This window comes from Filicampus tigris, chromosome 2, assembly GCF_054856515.1.
Source record: "Filicampus tigris isolate MCC_2025a chromosome 2, RoL_Ftig_1.0, whole genome shotgun sequence".
In the NCBI taxonomy this organism is placed as follows: domain Eukaryota; kingdom Metazoa; phylum Chordata; class Actinopteri; order Syngnathiformes; family Syngnathidae; genus Filicampus; species Filicampus tigris.
The window spans coordinates 11,604,349-11,624,749 of record NC_141218.1 but is presented as its reverse complement, the minus strand read 5'-3'; the positions used below and the strand labels follow the sequence as shown (position 1 = coordinate 11,624,749).

Here is a 20,401-nt window from a genome sequence, read left to right as displayed (position 1 = left end):
CTCTGATTTTTATCTTTTATTTAATCACTTATCATATCATATCCTATGGTGAGGCCCAAAGACGCTGTGAATTTGTTCCCTGACAAAAAAAAACAACCAACACCTCAAAAAACAACACATCTGGAAAATGTGAGTGACATTCACGAAACAAACCATGAATGGGAGGAGTGAATATTTTATAATTGACTTGAGATACAAGTTTAATTTGTTTTGCGGCCATACTTGATGCCCTTAATCTGTTCCAGCCTCCCCCCAAAGAAACAACATATTTTTTTCATGTGTAACTATGATATCTTACTTTGACATTCTGAAGCATTTGACCCAAAGGTAACATACAGACTGAACAAAAGGGGTCCAAGGACTGACCCTTGAGGGACACCACATGTCATGGCCATTTAATCAGATCCAAAACTTCCAATGGTCACAAAGTTACTCCTAGGTGTGATTGTGAGTGCGGTTGATTGTCTCTGTGTGCCCTGCGATTGGCTGGCAACCAATTCAGGGTGTCCCCCGCCTACTGCCCGAAGACAGCTGGGATAGGCTCCAGCACGCCCTGCGACCCTTGTGAGGATAAGCGGTATCGATAATGGATGGATGGATGTAATCTGATTTAGAGTGAGCAATTGTGCCACCTTCTGGGAAAATTGTGTTCAAGCCAGCACGCATTATAGTGTGCACGCAGGCTCGTGAATGCCCCCAGTTGATTGGAACAGGTGCGCTCGTTAGGAGGAAAGTTTGATGGGGACACTTTGTCAACCACAACTGCAGGCTAGATTTTTGTTTTTATTCATGACAACAGTCCATTTAGATTATCAACCTTTACAATAGACAAAACTGCGTGCACTCACAACACGCACAACATACAACACAATTCACAGTTATATATCATTTCCATGTACACAAACCTAAACTCAGCAAACGGACCTTGGAAAGAAAGTGGTGTGGAGACTGAAGCCATCTAAAAGTAAGACAAAAATCTTTTATGTCTGTGGGAGCGTGTTGGTATTTTGTACTTCAAGTTGAATTTGGATCTTGTTGGCCTTAACTTTAGGGAAGGAAAATAAGGCTACAACAACAAAAAAATAAGATATGATATATGATGATATGATATGAGCTAAACTAAGCTCCTACTTACAAAAAAAATGGTCTCAGTCGAGATGTATCTCTTCAACATACTTCCTTTGTACCAATTACTATTTTCTTGATAGCCAAGGCTTTGGTGACTCTTTATAGCATTTCTGGGCTTTAGAGAGAGCACAAAAATATTACAATTGGTGACTTAGCTGACAATAGGTTCCAGAGGTAAAAAAAAAAATATTTTGTGAATCATGAGCCCCCAATTTGCAGGACTTCTTTGTGCCACTAACACAGATAATTGGGATTCATCTGGTACGTTGTACTGTAAGTACTTATACCATTTTGTCAATGATTAAGTTGATTGCGCAACTTGAACTGAAGGGAACTTTGGCATCTAAATAGATTGAGGCCAAATTCCTGGTGACCGCATGTTTATCACTTCCTCAAAACGTTCTCGCTCTGTGGCCAACGGCGCATAGTCTGTCGCCAACCACCCAGAAAGCGCCTCTCGGCTCGCTTTAGCACCAAACAAAGCACTCGCCTCATTACACACGCTAATTGTTAACTTTCCACTCGTGTTCCGCAACGTTCTCTTCACTCCTTTTCCATTCTTTTTTTGGGCACTTACCGCAAACACTCTAGGTCGAATACAGCAAATATGCCAGCCATTCAAAAAAGTGCACTTTTAGCTGAATATTTGTTCTTGAATTCGATGTCCTTCTTGTCTTTTTATGTTCAGTGCAGCTACTTTCATTAGAGTAATTGTTTCTGCTTCACGGGACATAATTTGAATATAGTGATGTTACTGGAGGAAAAAAAAAAAGATAAATGGATGTCGTTAATGTCGCTTATTAGAATAAGGCAGCCGTGGAAGAGGACACGTTCTCCATATCCGTCCTTATATAAACCTTGCGGGAGTCTTTTTTTTTTTTTTTTTTTTCAGAACGAGGGAGTAGCCATCATGCGGCTGTGATTTATATCAAAGCTTGGCATCTCATTAGAGTGTTTCAAAACACAGACATGCTACGGTACATTAAATCACTTTAGCTAAACGGCAGCAATCTTTGGGTCACTGCAGAGGTTCTGGAATTAGTATTGTGATACACTAATGAGATCTGTTCCTCTTGTTGCTTGTTCATTGTCAGTAATACATCGATTGCTAAATGAGGTGTCTAAAACATGCTACTGTCATTCCCCCGTTAATTTCCGTTCCGTTCCAGAACCACCTCTGATTGTGAAAGCCTGCGATAGAGAAGCCGTATTTTTTAAGCCTTAAAATAGACATACCGGTTGTTTTAAGAACACTGAGACTTAGTGAAACAGAATTTTAAAGAAAATTGTAAATGTATTTCAACACATAAAATTTCATGTTTCACAGAAAAGTGTGCACGCTTACCTTTTTTTTTTTAATTCAACCGATTTTTAAAATGAGAGGCCCAACAAATGACAGGGAATTTTCAACATATGTAGTCTTTGCATATTTTTGTTTGGCATTCACGAGTTAGCAGTTCTTTTGTAACCTATCTTCTGTTATTCACTGAAAAACAGGCATATTCAGTGTTTTTGGGGTCTGGCCTAAGAAATAACAGTATTGCTTTGGTTCCATCGGTTGGCATCTTGGTCCCGAGGAACTGTTTAAGTGAGCTGATCACTTTACATGGATAGATGGTCAACTGCAGTACAGTACAACCCTTTTAAGCATCATTTCTTGCACATTTTTATTTGCGGAAAGGCTCAGTCCCGATCACAAGTAATCGTAGAAGAAGCTAGGCTAACCTTTAGCATTTTCTAACCCTCCTTGTCATTTTTGCTACAGTGAATTACTCTTGATACAAACGCAACCAGGTGTTCCTCTATATTTGTGGCAACAATGTGAGGTAACTCCCTGATTGGCTATCGTTCAGTTTCAGGGAAAGTGCTCTACTTTGGCCCAATTATTGGTACGTGTGTACCCTTGCTCAATAATATCAAATGCAAGAATTATGATTCACACATTTTTTCGTGACACAATCGCCGATTCAGAGACGCGGCCAAATTCGCTGCTGACTACGAATTCTTTGCATTATTTGGGATCGTAAAGATTGAACAGGTTCAAGATATACGACTGTCATATTTCACTTTTTTCTGAGCAATTTGGGGAAGAAAAATCCCTCTTCATACACTCGCTTAAGAGTTGCACACATCACTCAAGATCTTCTCAGACATTTGACAAAATGGACATTTTGAGAGCGGGGTCTCTGTTTGGAGAAACTAACCAAAAAAAGGCCGTAAAGCTCTGAACAAATGTGCTCTGGAAATTTTCTGAAATTAAATGAATTCACCCAAACAACCTACTAATTCGATGAAAATGACAAATGAACAGAAGAAGTAGACCGTAAACCAAACTGAAGTTTTGAAACGTCATAAAAAGTGGAGGAGAAAACGGGAAGAATTTGGAACGCGTCTGAAACAGGTGATGACTCCCTGAAGACTTGCAACAAAATTCTTCGTGACCATAACAAGTACAAAAGCTCAAATTGTCCCCGATTGTTCGCATATGCGTGTAGCCCGCTTAACTAAGTACATGGAGACACAAACAACAAATGAAGTCTTCAAATGAGGATGGTTTGAAGCCTTGCAAAGAGTTCCAGTTAGAAACTAGCAGCGGGAGAGCAATAACTGCAAAAAATGCGGTTGAGGAAAAAAATGGGCGAGCGAGGACTGTGACGTCTCCGGGGAGTAATAAGAACTGACAGCAGTATTTCGGCTCGGCCTGTCGCTTGACGGACTGGAACTGGGCTCAGAGAACTTGTTTTCTTGCCCTCTTTCATTCTCACTCGCGCTCATTAGGTTTCCATTCTAATGTTGGAAGACAAACGCTGACTCACACTGCAAAACATGGAACGTAATTGAGTCCATTATGTTCCAGTGAAGTCCTAAAATAACAGGTCTTTACAGTCAGGAAGTCAGCTAATGGCTCAGTCAGCGCGTTTATCTTCGCAATTGTTTGCGTACAAGTAGCCTGGACGTCTTACGCAGCCATCTCAAGGATTTAAAGGTGACTTTTTGTAATGCTGTTGTTAATTTCACATTCAGACAGGTGTTTATGGCTATTGGACAGAATTCTGCTGCTGTGTGCATGGCGCAGCTAATCTGTGCAGCTCTCAATATCGCAGCGTACCTTTTGGCTTTGGCAGGATGGTGGTTCTCTTGTAGTCTCGTCTCTCATCGCATGTGAGACAATCAAAAGGGCGGCTTTTTACCCAAGACGCTCGCATGTCATGGAAGGAGAAACTTGTGAGGTTTTATGCAATTAGCTAGGCTAAATTACATTAGCTGAATTTAGTTGTGGCACATATTATTAAAACACGTTTCGATAATTTGTTCCCTTAAAATGAATGATTTGGTGCATCGCAAAAATTAAAGGAGGTCCGACCAATCAGCATCCTCTCAGCAAGTAGTGGTGGCAGTAGGGGCGGGGCTGAGATGTCACTAGGCATTTTTACCCTTTCGCTGTTAGTATTTCATGACAAAAATAGAACAGTTAAAGCATTTTTTACCTGACAATGTTAATGTGCGCGCATGTAGCCACTTGGAAATGTTTTTACATCAGTTAAAAACAACTGAAACAAAAAAAGTGACTGTTTTTTTTAATTCATCAATGAATTTTGTTCCTATGTACCATAAACAAAGGTCTCTGACATCCATTGGTCAAAAAAAAACCCCAAACACTTTTATAGAAGCTGGTTTAAATTGCTCTGTTTTGGGTGGGTGGTTTTGTCTGATGCACATAGAAAACTGTCTGGCTTTCATTACCATGACAACCAAGGCAGAGTGCGCACACGGGCATCTCAATGGATTCCTTCTTCAAATAGAAACATTTTATCTGTCTCACTTATCATATGTGGCTAGTTTTCATTGAAATTGCATAGCGTGTATGAAGCTAGCTTGTAAAACGCCAAGTACCTTTTTTTTTTTCGGAAGCGTGTTTATCGTGGTAAGTATTTTGGGTCTAAATTCACCCTTCATAAATACATCAGCAGACCTCTTTGACTTGGAACAAGAGATAAATCCTTTTCCACCATCATGCGATTCAGATTGATCACCTTGTGCGGAAAGACATTCACACACACTTTCACGTAGTTAATCATAAGTGGGACAGTCCGGTGGGGAGGGTGGAAAAAAAATCTGGAATAGCTGTTGGACATGTCCGCTGTCCTTGACAGGTTACTTTGGGTCATCCACTAAAACCACCTGTTGTTCCGTAAGCCCCGCCTCCTGGCTGTCAGAAGCTTCCTGTGCACTTCCTCTTTCTGTCATACGGTCGTGCTTTGAGATAAGAGTGAATCCGGTAGTCCGGTGACTACGCTCTCCTTCCTCTTCTTACATTTTTTTCACAATTGCTAAAACACTAAACCCTTTTGTCTCAACCCAGTAATTTGCATCAGTCACTCTTTTGGCAACGCCGTAAGCACTTTTCACCTGTTCAGACACAACTGGCCAACACGTTTTCATTGTGATGTTGCATAATGGTGAGCACAGGTTGTAAAAAGCCAAACACAACTAAAGCGCAATCGAATGCCGTAACTCAAAATTGATCACAGTTGTGGCTAATATGTGGGAACATATAAAAGCCATTTTAGAGAGCACTGTTTCAAGAGGCAGTAAAATTGGAGAACAGTAATAACTGAAGATATCGGACCTACAGCCATAATCTGGAGATTTAGAAAAGAGAAAAAAAAAATGCCAATATTACTAAAACCATATATTGTACCACAGTATACTTATGTGTCAGTATATCATAGTGCCAATGCACTGTAATGTTACGGAGGCATAGTCGAACTGTTTGTAGGCCTAGTATCCCATGTATATTTTTGTACTTTGTACGCAGGCTTACTGTATACAAGTGGTCAATGCATAAGATTTGTGGTTTTGTACTATACAAGATATTTTTTGTTTTTGTTATGCACATGTGCTAAATCCACGGTTATTTTGTTTTGCAACATGCATATAGCCTACAGTGAAGAATTCACACTTGTTTAGACAGATTCAAAGCCCTGAGCATTGTGTTTTCTATTTTTAATGTTGTGTTTACTGACTGCTCAGTAGTGTTTTTAATTTTGGTTGACTATGATTTGACAACAAAGTTCAGTTTTTGGCACAGATTGAACTGTTTTGAGGTGAGGGTTTGATTTTGCAAGAAGAGTTTGGGGTTTTGTGAACGTAGCTTGTAAATTGGATTTTTGTGTTGACAGTTAAGAGAAAAGGAGAACTTCCTAGAAATGTGTCTTAGCGATCAAGTAAAATGGTATTCTTCTTCACCTCCTCCCCCTCCTCCCTCTTCTTTGTCTTCCTATTCTTGTCCTCCTCCTCACCCTCCTTCCTTCTGTCTTCTTTTCCTTCTACTTCGCCTTTCTTCTTCAGTTTCACGTTGTCTTCTCTTTTGCCATCTTTTCCCTCCTCCTTCCTCTCCATCTGTTTCTTCTTCTTCTCCTCCCCCCTTTTTTGTCTTCCCATTCTTGTCTTCCTCCTTCTGTCTCCTTCTTTCCTTCTTTCCTCTTCTTCTCCTCCCGCTTCTTTCTCCTCTTCCTTCTTTTTCTTATCCTCCTTCTGTCTTATCCTTCTACCCCTCCTTTCTCCTCTTCTGTTTCTCCTTTTCTTCTCTTTTTCCCTCTTTTACCTCCTCCTTCCTCTTCGTCTGTTTCTTGTCCCTCTCCTCCTCACAAAGATGTCCCTTTCATTCATCACCGTTTTCCTTCATGCTCATAGGACCTCCCCTGACGTATGACTCTCTTTGATGGTCTACCTGCATCACACATGCGTATTTGTGTGTGTGTGTGTGTGTGCATGGATAAGCTGAGAGAAGCCAGTGTGGCCAGTAATATTTAATTGGTGCAATTAACCTGTTATCATGGTAATTAACCTGGCCAGCAGTCCTGTCAACATTATAATGACAAACAGATGGGAAGGGCTATTGCCAGCCCTGACACCAGGACATGCGCACACACACACACGCGCTCCGCTTCCACCTTGATGTGCGCACTCACATGGTTGATAAAAATCTGCACAGCAAGAGACGTGATTGTGGCGCTTATTGTTGGTTTCGGTTCATTTGGATTCTGGGTTGGCAGTATGGTGGGCTAGTGGTTAGCACATCTGCCTCACATTGTGTTGCATGTGTTTTCCTCCCACATTCCTAAAACAAGCACGTTAGGTTCGCCGAAGTCTCAATTTGCCATCAGTGTGAATTCAGTCGCTGTTTCGGCGAGTTCTCTTTGAACGAGACAGGTGAGCACAGGTCACAAATCTGTGCCAATTTGCTCCGAAGCTATTGGTCGGTGTGACTTGCTGTTCTTTTTTGGAGTCAACAGAGTTGGTGATTCTCAGCGTGGCGAGTAAAAAGTGAAATCTTCTGAAATGGAGGCGAAGGTTTTTCTTGATGAAAAGCAGAAGTGCATTAGTGTCCCACTGTTTTTCCCCATGCCTTTGCTCAAGTGCGAGTGTGCGATAAGTCCACTGACAAAATAGCTGATAGTGTCTCGGCCCGATTGGACTTGTTTACCTTGACAGAAAGCCGAATTTTACCTATTCATTTAACACATTTTTTTTCAATGAATAAAGAAAAGATGTAATTGTATCTGATTAGTTCATAGGACGCTTTTTTTTGTTCTTGTTTGGTGGCATGGAACATGAGTCATTTTGATCGGTCGCATGTTTGTTGGATAAACCAAAACGCACGCGAGCTGTATGAGTCTTGGGGGGGGGGGGGGTCGGAAGTGTCAGTCGGGGTCGCCAAGTGTCCCACCGGGACCGCCGGTCAGGATGGGAAACAGACTCTGCCTGAGATAAACACTGTCAGCCTAGTTGTCAAGGTCACGATGGGTGTAGTTTTGCTTCAGTGAGTGTGTTTGTGCGGTGTTGATCTGTGCATTGGTGTGTGTATGTGTAAAACACATACGTGTAAGTTTGTGAACGGGTATTTTAGTTTGAGAGAGTGTGAAAGACACAACCTTGTGATTGCATGAGAGAGCAAGCGTGTGTTTTTGTAGTGTGTGTGTTTGAGGTTGTGAACGTGTAAGAGAAATTGTGAAATCTGTTTGTGTGAATGTGTGTAAAAATGTGTGGCAGTGTGTTTGAGAACGTGAGATTGTGTACATGTGAGAGAAAAACCGGGCGTGTCTGTGTTTTGTGTGAGTAAATGCGTGAGAGTATTTTAAGGTGTGAAAGAGTGAACGAGAGGTTTTTTTTTTGTGAGAGAACTAATATGTGATTTTACAAGAGTGCGTGAGTTTGCGTAAGCGTACATTAGAGAACCATCATTTGTGCTGTCCATGTCTCATTTCATTTGTCGTCGTCTTTACCTCCGGGAAAGGATCAAAACCTGCTTTGACCTTGGTGCTCTCTCAGGATGCCTTCTTGTTTAAGACTCATGTGTATTTCCTTCCGATCCCTTCCGTGGCAGGCACACCAATTCTACAACCATTCATCTTGTTCTCCAACATCACGCACTAATTCCAAATAAGGCAAAAAGCATTCGTGTGGCTTTGCAAAATGATTTGCATCTCATCACTTCCCCTCTCCTCCTCCTCCTCTTCATCTTCCTCTGTGATGGTTTATGGCGCCGGTGGGGGGTTTGGGGGTGTGTTACTTGTCTTGTTCCACTTGGGGGAGCTGAGCTGTAGCGTTGACGTGGGCGGGCCGGGCACGTGTGGGAAGAGGATACTCGGTTGACATTTACCTAATAGGCTACTCCTTAGCTTGCCATTTCAAATAATGATGCGCAGGTTTAATAGTGCCATTGGAGTGAGTTATAGGCTGTTCTTTTCTTTCTTTGCCGATTGGCCGGGAGGGATCCCGTGACTCTACTGTGTAAAAGGGAGGTGATTGGCGTCCATGTACTATGTAACGTGTTACTAAATACATGGAATATATGAAAAAAAATATTGCATGTATAAATACAAATAAAACACGAATATTTTTACATTTTATTGAATGAATTTAAGCATAAATAAAATAGAACATTTATAATCAACACGTAAAAATACTACACGAGTATAAAAACTTAAATTATTTTCTAAAAGTCATTAGTTCAACCAAGAAGGAAAAATAAATAATAACCAATACATATTTTATCTAAAGAAAATGAAATAAGAATACACAAACAAAATAAACTACTAAACAAATAAATTTGATATAAAATATGTAACTATTTTAGAAGTGGTATAAAAATATGTAAATATTTTAGAAATTGTATTAAAACAATTCAAACATTTTAAATACATATTTTTTAAATATCATTAGAAAAAAATGTTAATTTCAAAATAACACAAATAATAAAATGTTTTTTAATTTAATTTTTCATATTTCAGTAACATTTCCGCATAATTTTTTGAAAAAAAAAAAGTCATAAAAATTAAAATACTTAAATAGATAATACATTTGAAAAAATAAATAAATTAATCTAAAATCAATATCCTGTAAAGTACTATGAAATAGAAAAACATAAGCAATAACACATGAATTAGAACTAAAAAATACACTTACTCTTGTTGGATTGTATTAGTAAATTAGTTTACAAAAGGAACTATATAAATATTTATCTTCATGCGATCAATAATGGGGGGGAAGGTTTGTGTCACAACAAACCAAGTCAGAACTTATTTTTATAAAGTCGACATTTTTGCCGCAGCTCTTCCATTGCCTGCCGAGGAAATGAGGAAAATGTGGAAAGTGAGAAAAGCATGAAAGAAGAAATAAAAAAAGAAGACAAAGGCGCGTTTGTTGAGGAACGAGGGAGGAGAAATTTCCGGGGGAATTTCCAGCATCCAGTCCCGCCCTCGACAAGGGATGTGAAGGCAAATAAAAGTGATTGGCTCAAGGTGACACGTTGTCCACAGCAAGACATCACACGCGCTCACTTTACTTTTTACAACTTTATGGATCATAATGGCTGGAATGCGTTTGATTTGACCATTTTATTTTTCCACTTTGAAAGAAAGATGGAGAAACACACCAAGTTTAAGTTATGGCCTGCATTCCCCATTTGAAATGCAAAAAAATGCTTCCTGGCGGCTAAAGCTAAAGCTTTTCTGTCGGTCCGGCGAATGAAATGTTGGTCAGGGGCTCACCGTGACCTCATAAAAATCTCCATTTGAAGAAAAATGAAGTGATGATGTTACACATCAGAAGGGGGGGGGGGAGTCCGAGGGGGGGCTTTTGGTGAGGATGTGCAAGCGCATGGAAGTCATCCACGCAGCCCACAAGCAAAGTTTCATAAAATAGTTGATGAAAAGCAAGTTTCAGAGAGAAAAGCCAAAAATCTGAGGATTTCTATTATGTTTGGAATTCAATTATAGTGGTGCCTTGAGATAAGACTTTAATTTGTTCTGTGGCCACCAGGGTTATAATACAGTAGTTTGGGATTTTTCATTATAGTTATTTTTTTTTCGTTTTTCACTTGTTTTTTTTTTTTTTATTCAGTTAGTTTTAATTAGCTTTTAGAGCAAGTTTGTTTTTTTTTTTAACTGTATTTTTTTCAAAAATGATTAAGTATTGTAAGTAATAAAGTAAACTACAATTCTCGACTTTATGTCCTTCCTTTTTCTGCACCGACATACAGAAATAAATACATTTAAAATAACTGAAAGTTTGTGTGATGAACATTTTCGCTTGAATTAGTTTCAGTTACCTTTATAAATCTAAGATGACATTTTCATTATTTTTTTTTAAAGAATTTTTGTTTATATTTTGTTCAGGAAAATGCTTTTTCAACGATACTTTATTTCATTAGTTTGTGTTGGTGACCATGCTCGTAATTGAAAACACTCTCAAATCCTCTTTCCTAATCGAAATGAAAAGATATGCCATTCATTCGTTCCTGCATTGCTCCCTTGAAATTAAAAAAAAAAATAGCACTGTAATATATAATAAAAACATACAGTACACTATGACAAAAAATATAATGTACAAAATTAAACTTTTTGCTTCAATTCAATGGATACTGTGCCGCTCCTTCTGTTGGACCGGTACATGCCTTAGCTACCTGTGGACAGTCTAATACAGACATAAAGACATACATAGAGTCCTTACTCTTCAGAAGGCCACACAAATATTCCCTGCAGAAGATAAAGAATATATGCATCTATGAGTATTATTTTATCTTATCGCATTACGTCTCCATTTGTGTTCAAATATTTGTTTAACGGGTTATGACACTGCCGCGTAGGGTACTATTCATTAGCCAGTCTATGGAGTTTCCTATTATGTGTTAGCATTAAGCTAGCAAATGTGAAATGATTGTTTAAAACTCTTGAAAGCTGGGTCACTTGTGTTTTGAGGTATCACCATAGTGTTTTTGAGGGGTGAAAATTAAGATATGGCAGACTTTTGGATACACGCCCTTGTATGTGTGTGTCTTCATCCTTGTCTGTTGTTACTTCTTGAAAGCTGAAGCAGACATGTGATTCAATGTTTCCCGTCACTTTGTTGTTTGTTTCTCCGCATGGTCTATTTGCGCTGCGGTGAGCAGAAATGTAAACGTTGTCTAGTGCGGTGTCTTTTTTTTTTTTTTTCAGAGTACACACTTCGGGCCATATCATTAGGTACTCTACACCAAGATTATATGGATTATATTTATATGTATTGAGCTTTTATGGGCTGGTTGAACCCAAAATGCACTATAACCTCTACAACTTTAATTAATTTCATGTGGCGTTCTGTAAACTTCACAATGAATTTTGTTTTTGTCATGAAAGAAAGTAGTATTGTCAAAGATTTTTTAACATTTCAGATCGGTTAATAATTACTCAAAATAACAGTTGTACAGTAGTCAAAATAACAGACTCACTTGGGGACAGTAGTATGAATTTGTAAAAAAAAAAAAAAAAAAAAAGTAGTTTGCCAGGTTTGCGCCAGACTAAGGCAATATTTAATTTCCCATCAGGGATTCTGTCCATTGTCTTTTTCATAGTCAACACATGTTTTCCCCTTGGAAATATTGTTCCAAACCAATGAGGCATATATACAGCCCAAAACTGCAATAATGGAACAGACGACACAGCAGGGGTGCAACCAAATAGACAAGAGGGAAAGAAAAAAAAAAAAAACAGTAGGGGGCGTCATGCTGTCTGGCTGACAATCGGCCCGTGAGCAACGCGTCTGAAGAACGCTCTGACTTTGATTATTTGTCCTGGATTGGGTCAAGCTGGCCGATGGGGAGACGCTTCTTTGGGAAGCCTCGGTGACGTCGTGGCCCGACTGTTGGTGGTCGCGAAGATGAAAACGCACACACACGCGCCCACATGCACACCCAAACACACGTCTGAATTGGAAAGCAGTGGCAAGGCGGAGAAGAAATATTTAATGTTCCTTTTCGGCACCTGGTTGGGGGGGGGGAAGAGACAAAAGGGGAAGAAAGAATAAGGGGTGGAAAATGTGCACGCACACACACAAGCATGACAATGTACTGTTTGTATGAATGCAGAACAAAAGTGTGTGTTTTTCAAAGGTCTGACGGTCAACTGACAAGTGAGGAAGATGGATGAGCTGACCAAAATGGGGGTTGGGGGGCGGGGTGTAAGATGGGGCGTTTTGATACCTGGGAAAGAGTGTGCGTGTTTGTGTGTGTTTGTTCATGTGTGTGGCTGGCAGATACCTGTATCTAGTGCTTTGGCGAGACAAGACGGCTGTGAGTGTGTGCGCATGCATGTCTGTGGGGGTGCGCACACCTGTGAGAGATTGTGTGGATGAAAATGTGTATCTTGAGCGAGAAAGAGAGACATGTGAGTGAGAGAGGGACCATGTGATTTAGAGAGAGCGAGATAGAGAGACTTTGTGTGTGAGTGTGTGAGAAAGATGGAGAAAGACTCTGAGAGTGAGGGTGGTTGTGAGAGAGAGCGGCGGAGAGAGAGATATTGTGTGAGCACTGAAAGAGAGAGACCGTGTGTGATTTAAAGAGAGCGAGACTGGGTGCGTCTGAGTGAGATTGACTATGGATGAGTGTGTGTGTGAGAGGGAGAGAGAGAGAGATGCACATTGAGTGTGTGTGTGTGTGTGTGTGAGAGAGAGATTGTGTCAGAGAGGGCAAGAGAGAGACTGAGAGAGAGAAACTGCGCGAAATAGAGAGTGTATGTGTGTGTGCCAGTGTGTACATGAGCTTGTGAGTAATAGGAAAGTAGTAATTGTGTCAAGAAAGCCTATTGATGTGATACATCTCGAATGAGAGGCTAGCATCTTTATGTTGGAGAGGAGCTAAGTTTAGCCTGGGTTGTTAGTGGAAATTATGGAGAGTCTTCCCCACGTACAGTATGCATGTACATGCACACTTCAGATGATTTTTTTTTCCCCCAAATTGCATCTGTAATGTTAATTAGAAATATGACTTTTTTAATCACACTATGTTGTGTGTATATATAAGGTTTAAACTTTTAATGCATAAAAATACTATAAACATTTTCGGCAGGATGTCTTGTATTGATTGGGCATTTTGTACCTAATGTTGCGTCCGGTGCCATCTTTGCACAACACATTGTTGCACACTCAGTAACATCCTGACATTACAAGTGCCATAACAAGCACACGATGTCATTATTGTATCAAGTTTGCGTGGACAATTGACGGCGTCGACAGCGTGTCAGCGAGTTTGAGGACGCGGCTGAAACAAAGCAGCCCCGCGGGGCCTCCATAAATCCCACATTGTTACAATTACTTTGGGGAGGAAAACGGAGGCGGCATCCGCTTGACAGCCGGTCCGCCTCTTCTTTTCTCGTCACCTGTTAGCACTTCAGCACGTTTACACGAGTCACAAGGTTAGCCGTCATGTTCGCCCATGTTCGTTGGGCGGACGTTTCATTAGGAACACCGGCCGATCATATACAGCTGTCTGATTTTAAAACTTTCATTCATTATGTGACAAAGTTCATAACTTTATTTTTTGGGAAAGTCAGTTATTTGGATGTTGAATCAAATTTCCCCCATGGAACTTGGTAATTAAAAAAACCCACAAAAAGGAAGTTACATGTGGCGATTATCATGTAAGTGGAGCCATTCTTCCTCGGTCACAACATAAATTCTCACATGAGCCACTATGCTCTCATTATCAGAATTTGCATTAGTTAACTGTACTAACAAATAGTCGCTGTCATGTGGAAACTCCTTATGTCCAAATATGGTCGTCAGTTTCAATATTTTCACAAATTTGTCTCTCTACTCATTGTTATTTTTATGCACTATTAAACTGTTTAAAGTGTTTAAAATAGCTTGACAATAAATATATTAAATCTCTCAAGTGGGTGTGGTGAAACGCAACTTCTGTCTTTTGGCACCCCGAGATTGAAAGTCTGGATGTTTTTCAAACAATGAGTGAAATAGTAGATTGCATTTGAGTCGGCGCGTTTTCTTAGAAATGGGTCGATGAAATGCTTCAGTGTAGAAGGAAGCGCGTCAGCCACGAAGGTTTTCATTTATTTGAACTTAGTCAGCTCATTATATTCTCATCCATGGCTGTAAGACCTTTGAAAAATATTTTGGGAAAAATAATTTTTAGCAAATTAGTGAGTGAAGATCATTTTGGCACGATATCGTTGATGGTGCACAGCAGTGTACGATAGCAATGCAAAGTATAATAGCAACTTGAATGATGCAGTGTTCGGAAACTCATGCAAGATGGTGTTTTTTGTTTTCCTTCAATTTCCTGAAAAGTGGTGTTTTTGGAGACGCCACGATTCTCCCCACTGGCGAGGATATTCCCAATCATATAAATATGACGATAACATAGCTTTACCTAAATTCAATGTTATAGTCGTCTCTTCTTTGGGTTTCAAACCCTGCATGTTACCATTCTCCTTTCCCCGATTTCTCAAATATCTCAAGACATGTAGTTCAAGTCAAAGTCAAGTCGAGTCTTGCATAAGACATGCAATCCCCAAGTTGTAAAATTGGCACCTTAAGTCCCCAACTTCAGTATTCCTGTGCATAAAAGTGTCTTCCTGGTGTTTCTCCATGTTTCCATCTAATGCAGAGTCATGCACAATGATGTAGTGCAGCTCTCACTTCAATGTTCCTTTCAGCCCAGGCGGGACAGGTGAGAGGTTAATCATTGCTGACGACTTGCATTCAAGCTTTTTGGTAGGGTATGAAAGCCATTTACTGAGGCCTGAAAGAAATGTAATCCATCATACTTTGGACATGTTTGTCATTTTTATTCCGGGGGGGATACCCAGGAGCGAATGTTTGTGGTTAGCAAAGAAACATAAACATTCAATTTGGCATTTATGATGCTGTCAACCCTGAACATCAAATAAAAGAGATGTCCTATATTTGTTAGTAAACCCCTCTTATTAGTTTGTGACAAATACACCATTCACACTACTACTACGACTAATGCTAATGTTTTCAATGGTAACCTTTAGAAACTCCAGACATTTGCAAAGGACTTATTGCGAGTTTGACTCTTTGCCAGCCCTTATCGCACACAAAAAGAAGTAAAATAGTAAAAGCTAACACAGCATGCTCATAAATTATGTTAATATTAGAACTTCTCCTACCATGTGCTAATGCCAACCAAGGAAGCTAGAATGCTAACAGTCGATGTGTTAACAGATCAGAACATATTACTCCAGTCCTCAAGGCTTCACACTTGCTCTCAATTATCTGCAGAATAGGTTTTAAAATTGTACTACTGGTCTAGAAATCATTAGTTTGGTTCCTGAATACATGAATGAAATGCTTATTAAATAAAAACCTTGTCGGGCTCTGAGATCTGCAGATTTGGGTCAATTGGTGGAGCCCAGAGTTCAAAATAAACATGGTGAAGCTGCATTTAGTTGTTATGCTACACGCAAATGGAATAAGATGCCAACAGAAGTGACGTCGGCCCAGAGTGTAAATGCTTTTAAATCCAGGTTAAAAACGTTGCTTTTTTTCTTATACCTTTTTGATTAAGGTCATCTAAACAATTTAAAATAAATATTTTCCTTTTATACATTTTAGAAACCCTCTTTTATTCCTATACTTGTTTTAATGTTTTTAAAATGTTCTGTTAATGTGTTTAAATGTTGTCAATGTATATTCTAGTAATTTTTGTAAGTTACTTTTGTTTTCTCTGCTTTGCTTTTTAATGTTGTTTAAAGTTGTGTTTGTAGTCTTCTCTTGTGTGAAACACATTGAGTTGCCTTGTGTATGAAATGTGCTACATAGATAAAACTGCCTCGCCTTAACATACAGCAAGATAGTCCTACAGCATATCGAACAGGATTTTATATCTTGTTCTGTTGTTGTGTAATAATAATAATAATAATAATAATGTTGTGCATTCACACTCGGGGCTGACTTCTGTTGGCGCGTTATTCCATATTTGTGCAGCATAACAGCTAAATGCTGACCCGAGTCTGCAGACCTCAGAGCTTGATTTGGTTTCTATTCATATTCATAAATTAAATACTGGAGTCAAGAGCAAAATGTTAAAAATACTTACATTCATTGACTTTTAATATGAAAACACAACTTAAAAACACATTTTATTTGCTCCATTTAATGAACATCAACAGTTAATAACTCTGTCCTGCCGCAAAGTTTTTGTTTTTGGAGGCGCTGTGTGGTCATGTTGATGTTTTTGGACAGGGTTTCTTTCTTTTGCTGCTTTTCTTTGGCTCCAGTTTGTGATTGTGCAGCCATATGTGTCCCATAAAGGTGTCAGGAGCAATGCAACTCAGTTTAGTAAACTCACTTAGGATCACTGGGAGGAAAAAAAAAAAAAAAAAAAAAAGCTGCCCAATGTTTATGGTTGTATGGGTTGTAATATAACATAACTCTGTGGGTGCATTTTACTCTTTTTTTTTTCTTTTTCTTCATCTGCTTTAAATCTTTATTACTTTGTATATTAAAAAATAATTTCATTTTTATTGGTTATTTTTCCTTATTTTTCGAAATGTGTTGATTCATTTTTTTTTTTATCCATTTTTTGATTTACGTATTAATGGGTGTTGATTGTAATGTATTATTTTTGATAGGTATAAATCAAGTATATAACACAATTAACAAATAAATCAAATTATAAGTAAGAATAATAAAAGACTTCCATTATTGTAAAGTGAAATTAAAATAAGATAGTAAAATATAACGTTATGATCAAATTAAAAAATAATAATAAAATTATCAAATTGAAAATAAGTGAAATGTAAGTCCTGTTATGACTTGACTGGCTATTCTCATTAAAAAAAAATAATTTAATGTGAAAGTGAAATATGACTTGATAAATATAAATTAAACATTAATTTAGAGGTTATAAACCCACCAAGTGGAACCAAAAAAATTAACAAATTGTATTTCATTTTGTTTCATATTGTTTCTATTGAAATAATTATGAATTATTTTTACATCAAGTCCTCCAAGGGCCGTGCCAATTTGTATGTAAAAATGCAAACTAAACGTCTAATGAAGAATAATACGAGCATTTGCAGATTTAATGCTATTGGGCCATATGGTACCACCGAATCCATCATTAATAGTGCGGTCTTACATAAACACAACTAACTACATACATGAAAAACATTTTGGATGAAAAGAAGCCACACTTTCAATAAAATCATTTTTAAAAATATGGGAGGAGATTGTGGATATGTTGCATTTTTCCACATTATTTATCAGCTGCCAAAAAGTCCCCCCACTGCCACGCAGTCTCTAACTAGACTCGGCTCCAAACTGGAACCAGATTTTTTTTTTTTACAGGTTTGGAAGCGCTTCACGTTATTATGGAGGAAAGATTGGATCAAGAATGGCCGATTTTAGTGCTTTTTACTTCCACCGGCTTTTTAACAAAGGCCTACACAGTATGTATGATTGATTGACACATCGTTCATTGAACAAACGCAGCAAAGAAAATATTTTCCATAAAGGTCCTAAAAGTTTATTGGCTAAGTACAATATAACGTCCAATAGACTTTCCCACTTTCCCCTAGTAGGCCCATGTTAACATTTGAGTGTATACAATCATTGAAAAGAGCACAACCATCTGCAGGGTGGAGTGGAAATAGGCTTTTGCACATTTGAAATCACATCAAAACACAAGTTTAATAAAGTAAAATAAAACTCTAAAGAGTATGACCAGAAGGAAATATACTTCGAAAATGCAAGCGGTCCCAGCACCTTTATTGGCAAATGAAATAAAATCCCAAACCCAATAATAAAATGCTGCATGCGTGGAAGTAACGTGAATGAGCGTGAATTACAACATTAGTGACAAAAGTAAAATATAACTAACCTAAAGTTACAACAGTAAAAGGTAGTTAAAAAAACATTTATAAAAGTAGAAGGAAAGTAAATTAATTTACACATTTAAAGGCAAAGAGAAGTGACAACAAGCTTAATTAAATATATTACTCAAGTAAAAAGTTTTAAATGCAAACAAATTTCTAAAGGTAAATATAATTTACAAAATATAAAACACATTTACAAAAGCAAAAACTAATTTACTAAAATATTTAGTAAAAAAAAAAAAAAGATATGACTACATCAAATTAAAATTTACAAAAAATACAGTACAAGTATAATTGAGCTTTCCAAGTGGTACCTTACCCGCTTTATCATCAAATTGAATTTAAAGTGAACTGAATTTCATCTGTATGCTTTACAGTGAGCAGTACATTCTCATATATATGTCTTGGATTAAAACATACACACACATCTAACAATAGTTTACATTTAATGTAAATGTTCAAAAAAACAATGAAGGTCCATTTATTTAAGGTTTGTCAGAAATAAAAAGGCCTCTGTGAAATAAAAAACGAATAAATTATTACATGAACAGAAGGCAGACTAAATCACACTGGGACATGTTAATGTGGTGTGTGTAAGTGTATTGTGATTGTGATCATACATTGTGTGTATGTTAGCTGGTGGGTGAGTGAAATGAGCCATTTTAATGAGTTGTTTGCGAGATTGCATAGCTCAGCACAAGCACAGCTAATGTAAACACACACAAGTCACTAGACAATCAAGAAAATGATCCAAGTTTATTTACATCTGCTCTCATGGAATCATTGCTCTTCACCCTGAGCACGTTCAAGGAGTTGCCTTTTAACGGGAAAGTACAAGCGAGGGAGGAGTGTCCATAGATATTAGTGTTCAATAAAATAGTCCACTTTGCGCAGGGTGACGACATTTCGAGATTCGGCAGCCAGCGGCTTATTTCAGAGTGTTGCCGGAATCGTGTGGATTTGTCGTGTTTCGAAGGAAAATGTGATCACGCCATTGGCAAACAATGTAGAAAAACACCTTTCATTTGTCCAAGTGCCGACGTCTGCTTCAACTGGAGAAACCATTAAACACACACAGTATGGAGTCTTAATCTGTTTGTTGGACACACGCTGACTGGACACATTAGGTACACCTGTGTCATGCTATTATATGACATCCAAATCAAAATGGATTGAAAATACAACAAGCGTTATGCTGAATGTCTTTTTTGAGCCCTGTGCTTGTTTCTCTTCAATGAGCCGGTCCCATCTTGAGGTAATGGGAAACAAGGACACCCAAAGTGAGTTACAGCAGGGGTTTGCATCGCTCCAATTAAAGTCGAGTCGATACGGATCTCAAAACAAGAACTTGTCAGTACTGTAAATGTAAAACCCGAAGCGTTCCCAAGCCAGCCAGGAGACAATCGCTCCAGCCTGTCCCGGGTTGTCCCTGGGTCCTCCTGACACTGGGGTCGTGCCTGGAACACCTCACCCAGGAGGTATCCTAACAAGATCTACGATCCACCTCATCTGGCTCCTCTCAATGCGGGAGAGCAGCTGGTCTCTGAGCCCCTGCCGGATGACCGGGTTTCTGACACGATTTCTATGGGTAAGCCCAGACACCCTGCGGAGGAAACTCATTTCGTCCGCTTGTATCCAGAACCTTGTTCTTTCAGTTGTCACCCACAGCTCATGACCATAGAAGAGGGTGTGAGCGTAGCTTGACTGGTAAATTGAGCTCCTTCTTCACCACGAGACCGATACAGTTTCCTCATCACCAGCACCGCTGCACCGATCCGCCTATCGATCTTCGGCTCCATTCTTCTGTGCTCGTGAACAAGACCCCAAAATACTTGAACTCTTCAACTTCAGGCATGATCTCATTCCCGATCTGGAGAGGGCACTCCACCCTTTTCTGACTGAGTACCATGGTATCAGATTTGGATGTTCTGATTCTCATCCCAACTGCTTCACACACACCTGTGAACCACTCTAGTGATCATTGAAGATCGTGGCTTGAAGCTAACAGCCACATCATCTGCAAAGAACAAAAACATAATACTGTGGTCACCAAACTGGACCCCTGCTGTGCATAGAAATTCTGTCCATAAAAG

General features: G+C 38.9%; 1 protein-coding gene across 2 annotated transcripts in view; it reads left to right on the top strand.

The window, feature by feature from the left end:
- slit3 (slit homolog 3 (Drosophila)) overlaps nucleotides 1–20,401 on the top strand; it is a 247,995-nt gene that overhangs the window by 79,008 nt on the left and 148,586 nt on the right. Inside the window, exon 1 of one of the 2 annotated variants that reach the window (XM_086016396.1) lies at nucleotides 600–964. The exons of the other annotated variant lie outside the window; for it this stretch is intronic. The gene's annotated coding sequence lies outside the window, so the exon portion shown is untranslated. Of the gene's footprint in view, nucleotides 1–599; nucleotides 965–20,401 lie in introns of those variants that run through there. 2 annotated transcript variants of the gene reach the window in all.